The sequence below is a fragment of the Eurosta solidaginis genome, chromosome 3 (assembly GCF_040869045.1).
Source record: "Eurosta solidaginis isolate ZX-2024a chromosome 3, ASM4086904v1, whole genome shotgun sequence".
NCBI lineage: Eukaryota > Metazoa > Arthropoda > Insecta > Diptera > Tephritidae > Eurosta > Eurosta solidaginis.
In genome coordinates, this window is record NC_090321.1 from 231,625,560 (window position 1) to 231,644,572 (window position 19,013).

The following is a 19,013-nucleotide window of genomic DNA, read 5'->3' on the forward strand; positions in this document are numbered from 1 at the left end:
TTACATAGTTATACATAATGTATGTATTTATTCTGTTAGCCACCTTTTCATTATTTCCTATTTATTTTCCTTTTATCTATACCTACAGCAGCGAACAGAAAAATAGCAGTGGAAATTTTTCTCAAATTTCGTCAATTATTAACTTCGGTTTTTATTGTATTTGTATTGTATTGTATTTTATTAAACATTTTCCAGATGCATACTTATTAACCTAAGATTACAATATTACATTAAATAATTTCAAATTACTATGCAGCATAGGAAAAGTATATGGCATTTTTTATATTAAAGTTTAACATAGTTCTAAATGCCAGTCCTAGCTTTGGTATATTGTTTTGTGTTTTACTTTCGATACTTAAAAAAAAACTTTTTGTAACTGAAGCTATGACAACCAATTTCAAAAACGTTTTCGAAAATTCGAGGAATGTTACGAAAACTTCAAATTTCTTATTTGGAGTTCACTTGTTTTTATTGGATTTGTAGATATGTAGCAACATCAATTCTAGTCTAGTGAAGTACAAGTTATAGCTTTCTTAAAATTCGATTTTTTTTCCGAAGGGTATTTAAGACTTTCCTCCATATAAATAAAGTCGGAAAACATTTCATTGTTTAAACGGTTTTATTTAGTTTGACTCTGTGTAACGAACAGAATTTTGTTGTTGAAATTTAAGTAACTTACAGATAAGCTCCAAGCTTGAAACTTGGAATATAGTTCAGAACCCCATGACAATGGGATACATAGTAAGAAAAAAGCTACGATAGGTGGCGCAAGGATCGAGATATTCAAAAAAATCGTATTTGTGGTGCGATTTGGCTCATATTTCGAACACATAATACATACATGAATAGAAAGCGACCTATGAAAAAAACCGGCGCTAGGTGGCGCAAGGATCGTGATATTCAAAAAAATGGCATTTGTGCTTCGATTATGCTCATATTTGGAACACAGATTACATACGGGAATATAAATCGCTTTGTGAAAAAACTCCTGCTAGATGGCGCAAGGATCGATATTCAAAAAAATCGTATTTGTGGTCCGATTTGGCTCATATTTGGAACAAATATTACATACAGTCCGGTAGAAGTGACATCAAAATATTTTGGAGTTTGGGGAGGGACAAGCATACGTGGCGCTGAGGCGAGTAACATCTTTGGAAGAATTATGTATTGAGGGCTTAGATTGTAACAAATTGCCAGGAAGGAGTCCTTTTAATAACGAGTCGCTAAATGAACTAAATAGAATGAGAAATAATAGGCAATTAAATAAAAACTAAAAACTTGGAATATAAAATAATTAAAAAATTTTTTTTAGTTAAACGGTTTTATTGAAAACAATACTTACATTAAGCAATAATAAAACTAAAAGGTAGAAAATAATTAGGTGGGTCCTTGGTACTAGTCATCACATCCCTCATGAATCTAGGGCGTTGATCAGACAATTAAATAAAAGCGTTGGGCGCGTGAAATTTCTAAAAATGTGCGGCGGAGCATAACCTGATTAAGGTTCAGTTGATCTTACTTATGACCATTAATAGAAATATGACGCGTCCAACGCTTTTATTTAATTGTCTGATCAACGCCCTAGATTGATGAGGAGTGTGATGACTAGTACCTGGACCTAACTAATTATTTTCTGGCTTTTATTATTATTATTACTTAAGTATTGTTTTCAAAAAACCCGTTTAACTAAAAAAATGTTTTTTATTTATTTTATTTATATGGAAGAAATTCAGAAACATCCTCCGAGAACAAAATAACAATCTCTGCAATTTTGGGTGACCTAAAACTTGTACAATGCTTGATTACAACTGATTGGGCTAAAAAACTACATACCAAATGAAGGAACTCCAAATAAATAAGTGAGAAACTAAATATCTAAAAGTGAGACATTTTTGTAAAAATTTCTCAAATTTTGGAATTTGCGTTAGTTTTCTCGAATTTTAAAATTTTGGCGAAAACTTTTTTAAGATTGATTTGCATAGTTTCAGTTACATAATTATCAGAAGTTTTCCTTAAAATATTGAAAGTAAAAAAAAGAACTTTATTGACGAAATTTGATAAAAAATTGCTAATGCTATTTTTCTGTTCGCTGCTGCTATATAAATCCTTAAAACATTATCCTTCAGGGTTTACAAGGCTGTAAAGACTTGAAAGGCAAACTAGACAAGAGGCCTTGAATGAAATGAAAATTCACACATGCTTAACTACATATTCGCTTGCTGGTCTTTTTCACCCCTTACAACGAACACACAAATGATCCGTTTTTGTGTTAAATGTGGAAAGAAAGGAACGAACGTAAATTTTTCAAAGTTTAATTACCAGTAAGAAATATTTCAGATTGAATTTAGATTTTCTACAAATGTGTTACTCTATAATACAGAGACTCTCCTACTTTGGTAGTATGGTTCTTACAACAGGTTTGTGTTCGTGATATGGAATAAAAAGCCTGGGAAAATACACACTCCGTATATAAACATGGAACATTCAACTTGGTTGGCACGCATACTACACTCAAACTATGTATGTATGAAATGCCTATTTATACACATAGGCATTTTTGTTGTCCTTACAAAAGCTACGTACAAATGCATTTCTTTCGCCAATGTCATTGGTATCCCTAGGCCATTTAAATATGTACATGCAAATACAATGTAATTTTGTCACTTCACAGTCGAGAAAATTAAAATGCATTTGTTTTAAGTTTGTTTGGTGTTGTTGGACTCAGTATAAAAGCCCTACGGCAAAGCAAAATGAAACTGATATAAAAAGTATTACTATATATTTTTGCATTCAAAATTTTTCGATGCACAGCATAGCTTTTGGGTGAGAAAAAAACATTATAGTACTGGTAAGCCACATTGTTGCAATTACAAAGAAATAAGCACTCAAATATATTAAGATAAAATATATAAACGCATACGTAAGTATATGTTTGCCCATGTAATGAGCATGAGAGTATAAATACCACGTAGGAAATCCTGTCCTCAACCTTAACTTGGCTTTTTTTTTCAGGTCTCGCATTTTAGTGGTTCCTGCTCGGGCACCAGTTGAAGCGAGCAGCATAAAAGTAAACTTTTACCCAAACCTTTGCAAGGCATACTAAACTATCTAGAAAGCGAACCTTGAAGCTGCGGTATTTTGAACTGCTCACGACCGGCCAGTTGCAGAAATTTATCGTTGCTTCTGTTTTATATTTATATGGTCTGTCGCATCCCCTTAAATGAACTTAGTCTTTCTGCATGTTATTACAAAAGACAATGTTCCTTGAATAACTTCATAGTGCTAAATATGTGTTCCGTCTTAACGAAGTACATATTTCGAAAAGGTTTCCAATCCTACTGTAGACATATTTGCTTAGCTTTAAGTCAAACCAACGTTAGTTGCATTATTTTTTCTTTGATATTGTAGCTGTGCCCGGCTCTCAGTGAATCCAGGTGAAACCAGACTAAGCCTTTTCATATTTTCACACCTTGGGAGACCGAACGAACGCGTTTAGAGCTCTCTTACACGAGTCAGTTTTAAATTATTAATCTGCTCGTGTAAAAAGGCCTTTACACATTACATAGTTGTGGAAGGATTCTGCACAAAAGCTTGTTTTTTATACTGAAAATAGAGCCAATGCTCCGACAAGTTTGAACAGTTCTTGCCTTCCGAATATAATTATATTCGGTACACTCTAGAACTCCCTAGTAGCCTAAATATCTCAGGAAAAATTTAGTTTACGTCGTATCTTCTAGGTAATCCCACCACCGTCATAAGAAACATAGGGTCGCTACAGTCTCGTTTGTAATTATTATACTCAGTTGAGCAGAGCTCACAGAGTATATTAAGTTTGATTAGATAACGGTTGGTTGTACATATATAAAGGAATCGAGATAGATATAGACTTCCATATATCAAAATAATCAGGATCGAAAAAAAATTTGATTGAGCCATGTCCGTCCGTCCGTCCGTCCGTTAACACGATAACTTGAGTAAATTTTGAGGTATCTTGATGAAATTTGGTATGTAGGTTCCTGAGCACTCATCTCAGATCGTTATTTAAAATGAACGATATCGGACTATAACCACGCCCACTTTTTCGATATCGAAAATTTCGAAAAACCGAAAAAGTGCGATAATTCATTGCAAAAGATAGATAAAGCGACGAAACTTGGTAAATGAGTTGAACTTATGACGCAGAATAGAAAATTAGTAAACTTTTGGACAATGGGCGTGGCACCGCCCACTTTTAAAAAAAGGAAATTTAAAACTTTTGCAAGCTGTAATTTGGCAGTCGTTGAAGATATAATGATGAAATTTGGCAGGAACGTTACTGCTATTACTATATGTACGCTTAATAAAAATTAGCAAAATCGGAGAAGGACCACGCCCACTTTTAAAAAAAATTTTTTTTAAAATAAAATTTTAACAAAAAATTTAATATCTTTACAGTATATAAGTAAATTATGTCAACATTCAACTCCAGTAATGATATGGTGCAACAAAATACAAAAATAAAAGAAAATTTCAAAATGGGTGTGGCTCCGCCCTTTTTCATTTAATTTGTCCAACCAATCCTTTTGAAATTTGGTAGGGGCATAGATTTTATGGCGTCAACTGTTTTCTGTGAAAATGGGCGAAATCGGTTGATGCCACGCCCAGTTTTTATACACAGTCGTCCGTCTGTCCTTCCGCATTGCCGTTAACACGATAACTTGAGCAAAAATCGACATATCTTTAATGAACTTAGTTCACGTGCTTACTTGAACTCACTTTATCTTGGTATGAAAAATGAACGAAATCAGACTATGACCACGCCCACTTTTTCGATATCGAAAATTACGAAAAATGAAAAAAATGCCATAATTCTATACCAAATACGAAAAGAGGGATGAAACATGGTAAGGGAATTGGATTGTTTTATTGACGCGAAATATACCTTTAGAAAAAACTTTATAAAATGGTTGTGACTCCTACCATATTAAGTAGAAGAAAATGAAAAAGTTCTGCAGGGCGAAATAAAATACCCTTAAAATCTTGGCAGGTACTGCATACATAAATAAATTAGCGGTGTCCAACAGATGATCTTCTGGGTCACCCTGGTCCACATTTTGGTCTATATCTGGAAAACGCCTTCACATATACAACTACCACCACTCCCTTTTAAAACTCTCAATAATACCTTTAATTTGATACCTATATCGTACAAACTCATACTAGAGTCACCCCTGGTCCACCTTTATGGCGATATCTCGAAAAGGCGTCCACCTATAGAACTAAGCCCCACACCCTTTTAAAATACTCATTAACAGCTTTCATTTGATACCCATATCGTACAAACATATTCTAAAGTCACCCCTGGTCCACCTTTATGGCGATATCTCAAAAAGGCGAACACCTATAGAACGAAGACCCACTCCCTTTTAAAAATACCCATTAACACCTTTTTTTTATACCCATATCGTACAAACAAAGTCTAGAGTCACCCCGGGTCCACCTTTATTGCGATACCTCGAAAAGGCGTCCACCTATAGAACTAAGGCCCACTCCCTTTTAAAATACTCATTAACTCCTTTCGTTTGATACCCATATTGCACGAAAGAATTCTAGAGTCACCCCTGGCCCACCTTTATGGCGATATCTCGAAATGGCGTCCACCTATGGAACTAAGGATTACTCCCTTTTAAAATACTCATTAACACCTTTCTTTTGATACCCATATTGTACAAACAAATTCTAGGGTCACCCCTGCTCCACCGTTATGGCGATATCTCGAAACGGCGTCCACCTATGGAACTAAGGATTACTCCCTTTTAAAATACTCATTAACACCTTTCTTTTGATACCCATATTGTACAAACACATTCTAGAGTCACCCCTGGTCCACCTTTATGGCGATATTTCGAAACGGCATCCACCTATAGAACTAAGGCCCAATCCCTTTTAAAATACTCATTAACACCATTCGGTTGATGCCCATATTGTACAAACAAATTCTAGGGTCACCCCTGGTCCACCTTTGTGGCGATATCTCGAAACGGCGTCCACCTATGGAACTAAGGATTACTCCCTTTTAAAATACTCATTAACACCTTTCATTTGATACCCATATCGTACAAACGCATTCTAGAGTCAACCCTGATCCACCTTTATGGCTATATCCCTAAATGGCGTCCACCTATAGAATTATGGCCCACTCCCTCATAAAATACTCTTTAATGCCTTTCATTTGATACACATGTCATACAAACACATTCCAGGGTTTCCCTCGGTTCATTTTCCTACATGGTTATTTTCCCTTATTTTGTCTCCAAAGCTCTCAGCTGAGTATGTAATGTTCGGTTACACCCGAACTTAGCCTTCCTTACTTTTTTTAATACCAATTTTCTCAGACACGCAGTTTATTGATTATTTTCTTCAGCCTTTAATATCGCCCAACTTACATTCTTAGGCCTTGTAATAAATAAACTGACTCAGTGATTGCGCAGTTGGCAAACAAAAAAAACTAAAAAAATCAAATAATTCTAAATGACCTCAATTTTATCGCTGGCCTTTATTACGTTTATTATTTTCTTTAGAAAGTGTGAAATGTTTAATATGCTCGAAGTTTGGTTGATTACAAATCTTTTAAAGATTATTTTATTAATAAACGAGATTATGATTTGATTTTGGAACCATTATTTTTGCTATTACCTTTCTTCATTAAAAAAATGTATTTTCTTCTTTAATATACATTTTATTTTATATCGCACTTTCCAATTTTTCTCGCATGCTCATAAATTATGAAACGCGTAGCAAAAAATCGCGTGCTTAAAATAATTTGACCTTCAATTTTATATCGCTCCTGTGATTGTATGAATTGTTTCACTTTAATGTCGACCTTTTGCAGAAAAAAAATACTTTTTGCATTTCGTTTTAATATTGACATTGTTTGGCTTATTCACGACCGCCAAGTTATTAAATTGTTACGCTCATACTGTAAATGACATGTTAAAACGATATGTATATTCATGTACAATATTCGCATTCTTTTGTAACCGAGTAGAAAAAGGCAGGATACTTTAACGTATATGCATAGTGCACAGACATGAAATGTCCAGCAGGTTGGAATACTCCCGAGGCGACAAAATTTCACAGACATGAACATTCGGATGAGATAAAAAATCGTTCCCGTGGTAATCGGGCCACTACCTGAAGACGCTAGTACCGGAGTGAGTCACATACACTCCGGTACTAGCGTGTTCTGTTATTAGCCGTTAAAGAACCACACACATCCTGCACTCACCTAAACTTTCGGGAAGTGTTTTTGAGGCTACAAAATCAATAACAACAACTGATATGAATAGAGAAAACGTATGGAAGCACATAGGAAATTTGGTGGGGTGATATAGCGTCAACGGCCAGAACGTGCTATGGCCATAAGGTCAGTGGACGTTATGACCATTATAAAACTCTTTTCAAGTCCATTTAGGAAATCGCCGTTTGACCTTGCGATCATTTAAGGCAAATAGGCCATAACAATACTTTTATCGTATCGACACCAATGCAAAAAACAGCAAAAAAATCTTTGAATAAAAAAATCTTTCCAGTGCTCCAGGGCTCAAGGCTCGGGAAAAGCAACATAAAAATATTTAGGAAAGAGTTGTTTCAATTACACATTTTTTTTTTTAAACGGTGTCGCCACGTGGCAGCTTCATTGTTGCCACTATAGCCGTTTAAATTTGACGATGAGACCATTTCCAATGGTCGAAACTTCAGTTGACCTTGTGGCCATTTGAAGTGGACATAAAGTCAACAGACGTTATATCTGTTAACATTGAGTCACCCCTCCAGAACTCTTTTGGAGTGATCACAAATAGCCTTTTTTTAAATAAATATTTACAATAAAGGAAAGGAATAAGAGTGTGTTCTCTGTTTGGCTAAAGCAGCACCCTTAATGCGGCAATTTCCTGTGTTTTTTTTTTTTTAATAAGTAGTAAAGACGTTTATATGTAAATTTTCTATGAAATTCAGCGTGCTTTTTTCAGCTCAGCTACAAAAGAATGCGTCTATTATACATATACACAGCCATACTGTATGTAGTTGGCGACAAAAATGTCAATAAACCATAGTTGGGCATGATGCACTAAGCACTCACTACCGCTAAACATTTAAAGAGAGTAGGACACATGCTACAAAAAATTTTACAAGCTGTCGCTGAAAATATGGACGCAAGAAGAATAAGAATTTTCAGGATTTTAATTTGACTGAATATTGTCTTGAAGGGTTTTTGATATGTCAGAATTTGGGATTTTTTCTATCGTTTTGGATGTATTTTTATGAACTGCAAATGTATAGATTTGTTATCAAAAAGAAATCGAATTGTTATCGAAAAGTAACCGACTATTTAAAGACAGCTTATCGATATTTTATCAAAAACTTATCGGTTTGTTATCGAATAGTTATCGGGTTGCTATCGAAATGTTAAATATGCCATAGAAAGGGTATCGATTTTTATCGGCGCCGTGTCAAAAAGTGATCGATTTGATATCGAAAAGTTATCGATTTCACATCTGAGATTTACTAGTTTTTTGCCACTGCTACAACAACCAGTTTTTTATTTGCTTGTTATCCAAAGCTATCGGAGTGTTGTTACCAGTTTATGTCTTTATGAATCAGATAACTTAAAAATTTCAATATAAAATCGATGATACATCTGTAACAAGTCGAAACCAATTGGCAGCCTATCCCTAGGCGGTCACAAGCCGGTAACAAACCGATATTTCGACAATAGCAAGCCGATAATAAAACAACAAAATGTCGGTATCACTTTTTAGCGATAAAAAGCCGACGAAGTTCTTCTCAAAAAGCCCGATTAGATATGTTTCTGGTAAATTTAGCTCTCTTTTGGGTTGACTTCAATCTCTGCGGGAGCTAAGGTTAAATTAAAAACAGTTTTCTAGACATACATCTCAATGTTACTTCAGGAGTACTTTTTCTTCATCAAAAAATTCTTACATATGTAATATTTAAAACGTTTCTTTAAAAATGTAAGGAAATATAAATTTATCAAGCGTTTGCCATAAAACTCTTTTTTTGTAATTACAGATCTAAAATTTAACTTGATATAAACTTCGGACAGTCACTGCAGCAGGTAAGCAGCTTTCTAATATTTTAACAATAGTGAAAACTTGAATTAAGTTATCTAAAAACAACCTAAGTGCAATTGAAATACGTTGTTGGGAGTACAACTAAATCAACTAAGTGAAATATAATATTTAAACTAAAATAAAATTAAAAAAAAAAAAACTTTTTTAGAAATAAGCTTTTATTGCTGGTTAATAAAATTAAATAAAAAGTAAAAAATAAATTAACTGTAAAGAAATATAACACTTAATAAGTTCATTGTAACCTTTAACGATAATTAGGCTTCTTCGTCTGCGACAAAAAAATCCATATTGTACATAATTATATATTTTTATCATTAAAACTTTATACCTAATTTATTAAATCTTACAGTTTATATCACAGTCCTAATTGTTCTAACAAAAGCGTGTTCAATTTTTATGGTATAATTAAGAATAATTAGGACCTCCTTTTCTTGCTATCTTTAAATTTATTTTTTACTTTTTAGTTCGTTTTATTAACAAGTAATAAAAGCTTGTTTTTAGAAAAGCTTTTTTCTTAAATTTAATTTAAATATTTATTTTTTTAATTTTTAGTAGGGTAAAATATTGTTTAAATTAGTTATGTAATCTTTACTTAGTTATTTGTAACGTTTCTCATCCTATCCATTCCTTTTATTGCATCAACATTACAAGGCTTCTTCGAAGTCAACTTTGAAAAGTCAAGTTCTTCTATTCGAGTGTTGACTAACTTAAAATCATATTTTATTGTGACTTTGCCTATATCGCGTTCAGTTTACAACTACTTATTGCAGATCTCTGCTCTGTTTTAAAATAAAATTCCAACTTTCGCTTAGCTAAAATTAAAATAATAAATCAGAAAAAATCCACATTCATAACCAACAAATTTTCTCTGTGGCAGAGATCGGCATCAGGTAACTTTTTTGATACTCTAATATATCCGCAGCAATTTGAGTATGAGTACGTATAAAGCAACATACAAAAATTGATGTGTAAGTATAAGCTATGATACATATGGATACAAGCGACAACGAACTATTCTCGTGTTTGGTCTGCTTTCGTATGTAATTTTAATTGAAATACGAGGCAGGAGTTTGCTTCGATGGGTGAATTTCAAAGCGCAACTGCTAGCTCAGCTAATCATATATGTGCATACACATCTTCTTGCAACAACAAAACGATAAATACATACATACATACATATGAATATACAGATTTTCGAGAAAACATATCGTATGTGTTTGCCAAAAGTGGCTTCACTTCTGTTATCAGCATCTTCGGTTGTCAGATCTTTCGCGTTCAACGCTAACGCGGTATCAGGATGAAAAAGACTCTCAACCACATTACTGATACGAATCGCCACGTTTAAATAACCTTGACTGAGTATGAGTACACGGTTTTTTATATCATGATCCAAATATATTGGGGCATATTCATAATCGAAATAAAATGACTAAGTTAGTTGAAGCACTTTTGACAGAGAGCACATATAAAATTGTGTCAAACAGTGCTAACTAACTTAAAATCACATTTTATTGTGCCTTTGCCGATGTCGCGTTCAGTTTACAACTACTCATTACAGATCTCTGCTCTGTTTTAAAATAAAATTCCAACTTTCGCTTAGCTAAAATTCTATCGCCAAAAATCTGTAAAACAAAATAAAGTGCACAGAACAGTATGCAACATTGAGCCATAACAGCCTAACTTCTACATTCGTTGTATACACAAACAAAGCGAAGTTACCTGCGTTCTTGAGGACTTAGGCTTGTATGCCAAGGTGAGCACAAATCTTTACCGATAACTCTGTTACCGATTAATTTATCGAATTCTCGCAAAGTAATATTGCATTGTCATCGGAGTTATACATGCGTGCAAAATTTCAGCTCAATCGGACACCGGAAAGTGTATCAAATTTAACTTGCAAGATTTGATTACAAACAACAGCCAAGTGAAACTAAATAAAAGACACAGACAAAAACAAAGACCTTATTTTCTTTTATAATCATCTTAAACGATTTGTATAAACCATAAACTGCAAAAAGTATTTTATGTTCCAATTAAATTTTCTATTTGCATTACGTATACGCCATGTTGTGCAGTGTCTGGCTGCGCTTTTACCATTATTGACCTAAGAAAACTTACATTCATACATATGTACATTAGTCGCTGATGTGTTGCTGTACATCACAGTTGCCACTTTGGTCCATTTGGACCAGAAATGGTCCTTTCCTACCCCATTTGGTCCGCTGGTCCCCTTTTTTCAAATTTGTTCCTTTTTAGGCTGTAATTAATTTTTTCAAACTTTTGTTTTTTTTCACTGAGGAAGAAATATTCAACACTGCCCACAAAATTTTCCACACCTTCATTAACACTTATATAATTTTCAATTTAGCACAATGAACTTCTTACAAAACAAATAAGGAAGGCTAAGTTCGGGTGTAACCGAACATTACATACTGAGAGCGTTGGAGACAAAATAAAGGAAAATCACCATTTAGGAAAATGAACCTAGGGTAACCCTAAAATGTGTTTGTATGACATCAAATAGAAGGTATTAAAGATTATTTTAAAAGGGAATAGGCCATAGTTCTATAGGTGGACGGCTTTTCGGGATATCGCCATAAAGGTGGACCAGGGGTGACTCTAGAATGCGTTTGTACGATATGGGTAATAGTGAGTTCAGATAAGTACGTGAACTAAGTTTAATAAAGATATATCGATTTTTGGTCAAGTTATCGTGTTAAGGGCCGAGTGGAAGAACAGACGGTCAACTGTGTATGACTGGGCGTGGCTTCAACCGATTTCGCACATTTTCACAGAAAATAGTTATCGTCATAGAACCTATGCCTCCACCAAATTTCACAAGGATTGGTAAAATTTTGTTCGACTTAGGGCATTGAAAGTATTCTAGACGAATTAAATGAAAAAGGGCGGAGCCACGCCCATTTTGAAATTTTCTTTTATTTTTGTATTTTGTTGCACCATATCATTATTGGAGTAGAATGTTGACATAATTTACGTATATACTGTAAAGATATTCAATTTTTTGTTAAAATTTGACATAAAATTTTTTTTTTTAAGGGGGCGTGTTCGTCATCCGATTTTCCTAATTTTTATCTAGCACACATATAGTAATAGGAGTAACGTTCCTGCCAAATTTCATCATGATATCTTCAACGACTGCCAAATTACGGCTTGCAAACTTTTAAATTACTTTCTTTTAAAAGTGGGCGGTACCACGCCCGTTGTCCAAAATTTTACTATTTTTCTATTTTGTGTTATAAGGTCAACGCACCTACCAAATTGCATCGCTTTATCCGTCTTTGGTAATGAATTATCGCACTTTTTCGGTTTTGCGAAATTTTCGATATCGAAAAAATGGGCGTTTGTAGTCCGATTTCGTTCATTTTAAATATCGATCTGAGACGAGTGCCCAGGAACCTACATATATAATTTCATCAAGATACCTCAAAATTTACTCAAGTTATCGTGTTTACGGACGGACGGGCGGACGGACGGACATGGCTAAATGAATTTCTTTTTTCGCCCAGATCATTTTGATATATAGAAGTCTATATCTATCTCGATTAGTTTATGCCATTACGGATTACCGTTATGCGACCAAAGTTAATATACTCTGTGAGCTCTGCTCAGCTGAGTATAAAAATTTCTGAAGTTGAAATGTAGCAGAACAATGGCACTTCACCTAGCAGATGGTTTAGAAAAGTGTTGGATCCTGAAGCACACTTTCGTTAGATGTTGATGAAACAAGCGGCCGATCAGAAAATCTTGTTTTGGCGGCTAGGACGATTATCAAACACTTTTCGTGCTTAAAAAAGTTGTTGCGGCTATATTTTCTATTTTTGTGTCTGGAAGTTAATGGCGTTTCTGCTATACAACTGTCAAATTCAATATCAGTTACAGAATTAAAATTTTCTAAAGAGTTAAATCAGAAAAGTTAGTATGCTGATATTGTTCCATCAATATAAAGCGCCTTTTGAGTAATTTTAGGTACAATGATTATACCAAAATATTAAACGCTTTGTGCCAAATTATTACCGTTGAAGAGCGAAACATCAGGAACTTTAATAAAATAATGTTAACTAATTTTTCCTACCTACCTAGTTAAATGGAATTTCGACCATTACTACACAGTTCAAACTTTTAAGACTTTTCAATGGTAAATCTGAGAACTGTGGCTAGATTCAATAAATAAAAGTTTTGAAATGTACATTTTTCTCTAACAGAAATTATATGGAAAAAAGTGTACATTTCAACTATATTTAATCTAGGCCACAGATGGGAAAATTTAAGTGTGAGGGTGCACTTGTAAACAGAGGAGTAAAGAATTAAATTTAAAACAAAATTGGAACACCTAGGTATTGGAAATAATTTCCTTTTTTTATACTCAGCGTTCTTTGTACACAGAGTATATTAACTTTGATTGGATAACGGTTGGTTGTACAGGTATAAAGAAATCGATATAGATATAGACTTCCATATATCAAAATCATCAGTATCGAAAAAAAAATTTGATTGAGCCATGTCCGTCCGTCCGTTCGTCCGTTAACACGATAACTTGAGAAAATATTGAGATATCTTCACCAAATTTGGTACACGAGCTTATCTGAACACAAAAAACCTGAAATTTGACATGTGGACTCATATTGAGACTCTTGATAAAAATTTGAAAAAATTTTTTTAAATGGGCGTGGCACCGCCCGCTTGTGATAAAATCAATTTTACAAATATTATTAATCATAAATCAAAAATCGTTAAACCTATCGTAACACAGTTCGGCAGAGAGGTTGCCCTTACTGCAAGGAATGCTTTGAAGAAAAATTAACGAAATCGGTTAAGGAACACGCCCACTTTTATATACAAGATTTTTAAAAGGGTCGTGGACAAATAAAATAAGCCATACCTTTGGAAAAAAGAGCTTTATATCAATGGTATTTCATTTCCGAATTGGATTTATAACAATACATAGGAAAAACTTAAAATTTTTAAAAATGGGCGTGGCACCGCCCCTTTTATGACTAAGCAATTTTATATCTTTCGGGAGCCATAACTTGAAGAAAAATTAACGGATCGTAATAAAATTTAAAAAAATAAATAAATAAATGTAAGGCGCGATAACCTCCGAAGAGATCTAAGGCTGAGCTTCTCTTCCAATTTGCGTCGTGCTCTTATTTCCCTGCAAATTGGCCGCACGGGACCTACATATTTTATGCCGACTCGGAACGGCATCTGCAAGGCAGATGAGTTTTCACTAAAAGCTTTTCATGGCAGAAATACACTCGGAGCGCTTGCCAAACTCTGCCGTGGGGGCGACCCAGCTTAGAATAATTTTCTTCTAATTGAAAAACCTTATTTCTAAAATTTTGATGTTGTTTTTTCCAGGGTGTGAACCTAGGGCATACGGTGTGGTAGGCGGAGCACGCTACCATCACACCACGGTGGCCGCCATAATAAAATTGGGTACACAAATTTTCCTTATAGCAGAAAATATTTCTAGTAAAAATGGACGGGATCGGTTAAAGACCACGCCCACTTTTATATAAAACAAGTTTAAAAGGGTCATAGACTATAATAATAAGCTATAACTTACCAAGAAATAGTTTTGAATCAATGATAGTTCACTTATCAAGTTTTATTGTAAGTGGGAATGTGGAGACATTTTTTTTAAACGGGCGGTGCCACGTTTTATGTATAAAAGTAATTTATCTGAAATGAAATGTGCAATTGAAGCTCACGCTGAGTATATAATGTTTGGTTACACCCGAACTTAGACTTCCTTACTGGTTTAGTCTGATTTTATGATAAAATAAAACAGAACTAGTTTTACCTGCGGCAAGGGGTTTCCTCTAAAGATTTTCCTTAAAACAACTATTGATATAAGGCTTTTTGTTAAAATTAAAACTACAAAAGTTTGGTCCTTTTTTTCGATGAATTTTGGTCCCAAAAGAAAATATGGTGTGGCAACCGTGCTACCTACTTCAATTCTTACATTATTTCAGCTTCTAATTCTTTCGGCAGTAAATAGCTGCTAAGCTAGCATTGGTTGCTTGTCGTCAGCAGATAATTGATCGATAATTTGTTTATTCATCCATTGACTAGCTATCGATTAAGCAAATAAAAAGTTGCATTTGTAGCACGATGCAAAATTATAAACATGCAGTTATGAGTAATGTATGTATGTATGTATGTAAAGTATGTATGTAAAGTTATGTTTCATGAAATCCTTAAATTAAAATTTGTTTTCGGTATTTAAAGAAACAACTTCTATTAATTATATTACTGAAACTATGCACACCAATATCACAAACGTTATTGAGAAAATTTGAAAAAATTTTGAACTTTTTGTTTTAAGTTCCCTTTATTTTTTAGAGTATGCCTGCAAAGATGCAATTAATCTTAGTCTAACAAAGTACAAGTTATACATACATAGGTCTCTAAAAATTCGCACTAATTTTTGACATTCTTTTCAGCTTCATTACGAAAAATCATGTTCAAAAAAATTTTAATTCAAAAATGTTGTTTGTTTTATAAATAACATCAGCATTGACAAAATATTCACCACTTTGAGTGTAGCGGTTGGAAAAAACGTTCATGGACGAGTTTGTACCGTCATGACGGCCGTAAGTTTTATAGCGCTGCCGACAAATTACGCTACGGTGAACTTCTCCCCTCACCTTCTTAGTTTGCACATAATTACTTTTACATTGCAACATTTTTGACAACGTACTCTACCGTTATGTAACGGCCACTATATAGCGGCAACGTTTTCGAGGAAACCCGGTCTTTAGTTTTTAATTGAGGTTTATTTAAACATTCATTATACCTTTCATGAAAATGAAATGGTATCTTAATTTTGTCACGTACCTCGAAATTGTAAGTCCTTAAAGGAAATGAGATAGACCCACCAATAAGTATACCGAAATGATCAGGATGAAGAGCTGAGTTGATTTAGCCATGTGTCTCTTTGTTTGTATGCAAACTATTCACTAAATTTTTGAGATATCTTGATATAAAATAATTTAAAAAAAAATTTTTAAGTTAAACGGTTTTATTGAAAACAATACTTACATGAAGTAATAATAATACTAAACATCTAAAAATGTGAGGCGTAGCATAACTTGATTAAAGTTCAGTTGGTCTTATATATGACTATCAATAGAAATTTGACGCGTCCAACGCTTTTATTTAATTGTTTGATCAACGCCCTAGATTGATGAGGAGTGTTATGACTAGTACCAAGGACCTACCTAATTATTTTCTAGCTTTTAGTATTATTTTTTACTTCATGTAAATATTGTTTTCAATAAAACCGTTTAACTTAAACATTTTTTTTAAATTATTTTATTTTGAAGTTTTTAGTCTTTATTTAATTGCCTATTATTTCTTATTCTATTTAGTTCATTTAGTGACTCATTATTACAAGGACTCTTTCCTGAAAATTTGTTACAATATAAGTCCTCAATACATAATCCTTCCAAAGTCTTTACTCGACTCTGCGCCACGTATGTTTGTCCCTCCTCCAACTCCAAAATATTTTGATGTAACTTCTACCGGACTGTATGTAATATTTGTTTCAAATATGAGCCAAATCGGACATCGGACATAGGTCGCTTTCTATTCATGTATGCATTATGTGTTCCAAATATGAGCCAAATCAGACCATAAATACGATTTTTTTGAATATCTCGATCAATGCGCCACCTAGCGGCGATTTTTCTTATTATTGCATTGTCATCGGGTTCTGAACAATATTCCAAGTTTTAACCTTGTAGCTTATCGGGAAGTTACTTAAATTTCAAAAACAAAATTCGTGCCAGCCAGCCAACCAGTCATCCAACTAGCCATCCAACCAACCAGCCTGTCAAGTCAAGCTAAATAAAGCCGTTTAAAAATTTGGTGAGCGGGTATATTTAGGTGTCCGATTAGACATTTGTGAGAACCGATTGGAGCGGACCACTATAGCATATGTATATCTCCCACAGAACCGATTTTTCAGAAAAGAGGATTTTTGTCATATCTTCCTCAATTTATCCGATTGAAGCTTCAAACTTCACCATATGCTTTGGTCTATTGTACATATTGTTGTCTGAAAAAATTAATGAGATCGTTCATATATATAGCATATACCCCCACAACCGACTGTTCAGATAAGAAGCTTTTCGTAATTTCTGTCACATTTTAACAGCTAGAACCTTTAAATTTCACTAACTGCAATAGCATATAGTGTTGTCTGAAAAAATCATAGAGATTGGTGCTATATATAGTATATACCCCATAAAACTGCCATTTCTGCCTCTTTTTAACGGCTAGAAGCTTCTTCAAATACTTACGCCTACGTCATATATTGTTGAAATAAGTGATTCATGGTTATAGTTTATTCATGCATACCACAAAAAACGTGAAACTTTGCATCCACACACAAAGTCCCGTCCTTACTTGTGTTTATTTTCTTTTTTACCCAAATCATAAATAAAGCATTTTTAGTGATAACGCAAAGATTAATATTTGTAAGCTTTTTTGCCTATCAAAAAATTTTATGGCTTCGAGAAAAAATTTAAAAACGGTCGGCCTCTACAATAGACCGTGTCACAAAAAAAAAAACGTTGCAAAAGTCCGCTCGTATATATGAAGCTTTATATTAAGAGTGTTTCGGAAAATCTTTTTTTCATTTTTTTTTTCATCGTTCGAAATACAGCCGAAATTGTTTTTTTTTTTTTATTTTAACTTGGTTGTTTGAAATCCGACTTATTTAGTTGAATTAAGTAATTTAAAAAAAAAAAAAAAAGTTAATGCATTATATCGCCGCCCACTAACCAGAAGCATGAATGTGCAATTTTTCCGATTTTGTATAATAGGCCTCGTTATATTACCCTTTAGATACTCTAGGTTCTACTTAAATCTAGCGCTCCCTACGCACATGGAAACCACAATATTTTGCAGTGCCATTTTCATGAATGCATAATTCAATCACACAAAGTTAATCCAGAAAAATGAATGTAGCACATTCATGTTTCTGGCTGGCAACAAGGTAATGATTTTCCTGTTTATATGACACATTCGTTGATATGGCTAAACAATTTTTGAAAAAATGTATGAACAGCACACATTCGTATGCTCGAATGTTCGGGTATACATGCCTGAATGTTGGGCACCAACTCGTAACTCACCAAAACTTTTCGAGGTTCAATCATTATGTCTACACATATGTACGTACACGCAGCTGAGAGCAACGCACAAGCACATGCAAATATCTTATCTGAAATGCTCCTAAAGGTATGCAATTGTGATTGTGGAAGTGTCGCTCACACATACAAGCGCATGGGGTATGAGAAAAGCTATACAAATTATACATCTGTAGTTGTAGCTGAGAAATTTATAACTAACTAGTAAGTTCTGGAATTAGAAAAGCCTAGAAATATACAACGAGGAGGTCAGACAGTATAAAAGGGCGACAACAGTGGAGGCGAGAAATCAGTTTCATTTAAGCTATCAGTCAGTTTGGTTATTAAGCAAGCTAGTTGCAAAGTATAAGTGATATTGTGAAGTACTTTAGTAAAGGCCATTTTTCTATTATTCAATATTGGAGTTATTTATTCAACAGTTTAGTGATTCGAACTTAGCAGAAGGTTGCAAATAAGAGGATTTGCAGTAAATTCGTTACAATATTTACATATAGTTGAATTGCCGAGAGTTTTGCATTGTGTTGTTGCTGTTGATAGTGTTGTTGTGCTTTGCACACAGAGTATATTAACTTTAATTGGATAACGATTGGTGGTACAGGTATAAAGGAATCGAGATTGATATAGACTTCCATATATCAAAATCATCAGTATCGAAACAAAATTTGATTGAGCCATGTCCGTCGGTCCGTCTGTCCGTTAACAC

General features: G+C 33.9%; 1 protein-coding gene across 2 annotated transcripts in view; it reads left to right on the forward strand.

Annotated features, from left to right (window-relative positions):
- Window positions 1–19,013, forward strand: part of LOC137245200 (DEP domain-containing protein DDB_G0279099) — a 368,986-nt gene that overhangs the window by 272,267 nt on the left and 77,706 nt on the right. Inside the window, exon 1 of one of the 2 annotated variants that reach the window (XM_067775493.1) lies at window positions 9,070–9,115. The exons of the other annotated variant lie outside the window; for it this stretch is intronic. The gene's annotated coding sequence lies outside the window, so the exon portion shown is untranslated. Of the gene's footprint in view, window positions 1–9,069; window positions 9,116–19,013 lie in introns of those variants that run through there. 2 annotated transcript variants of the gene reach the window in all.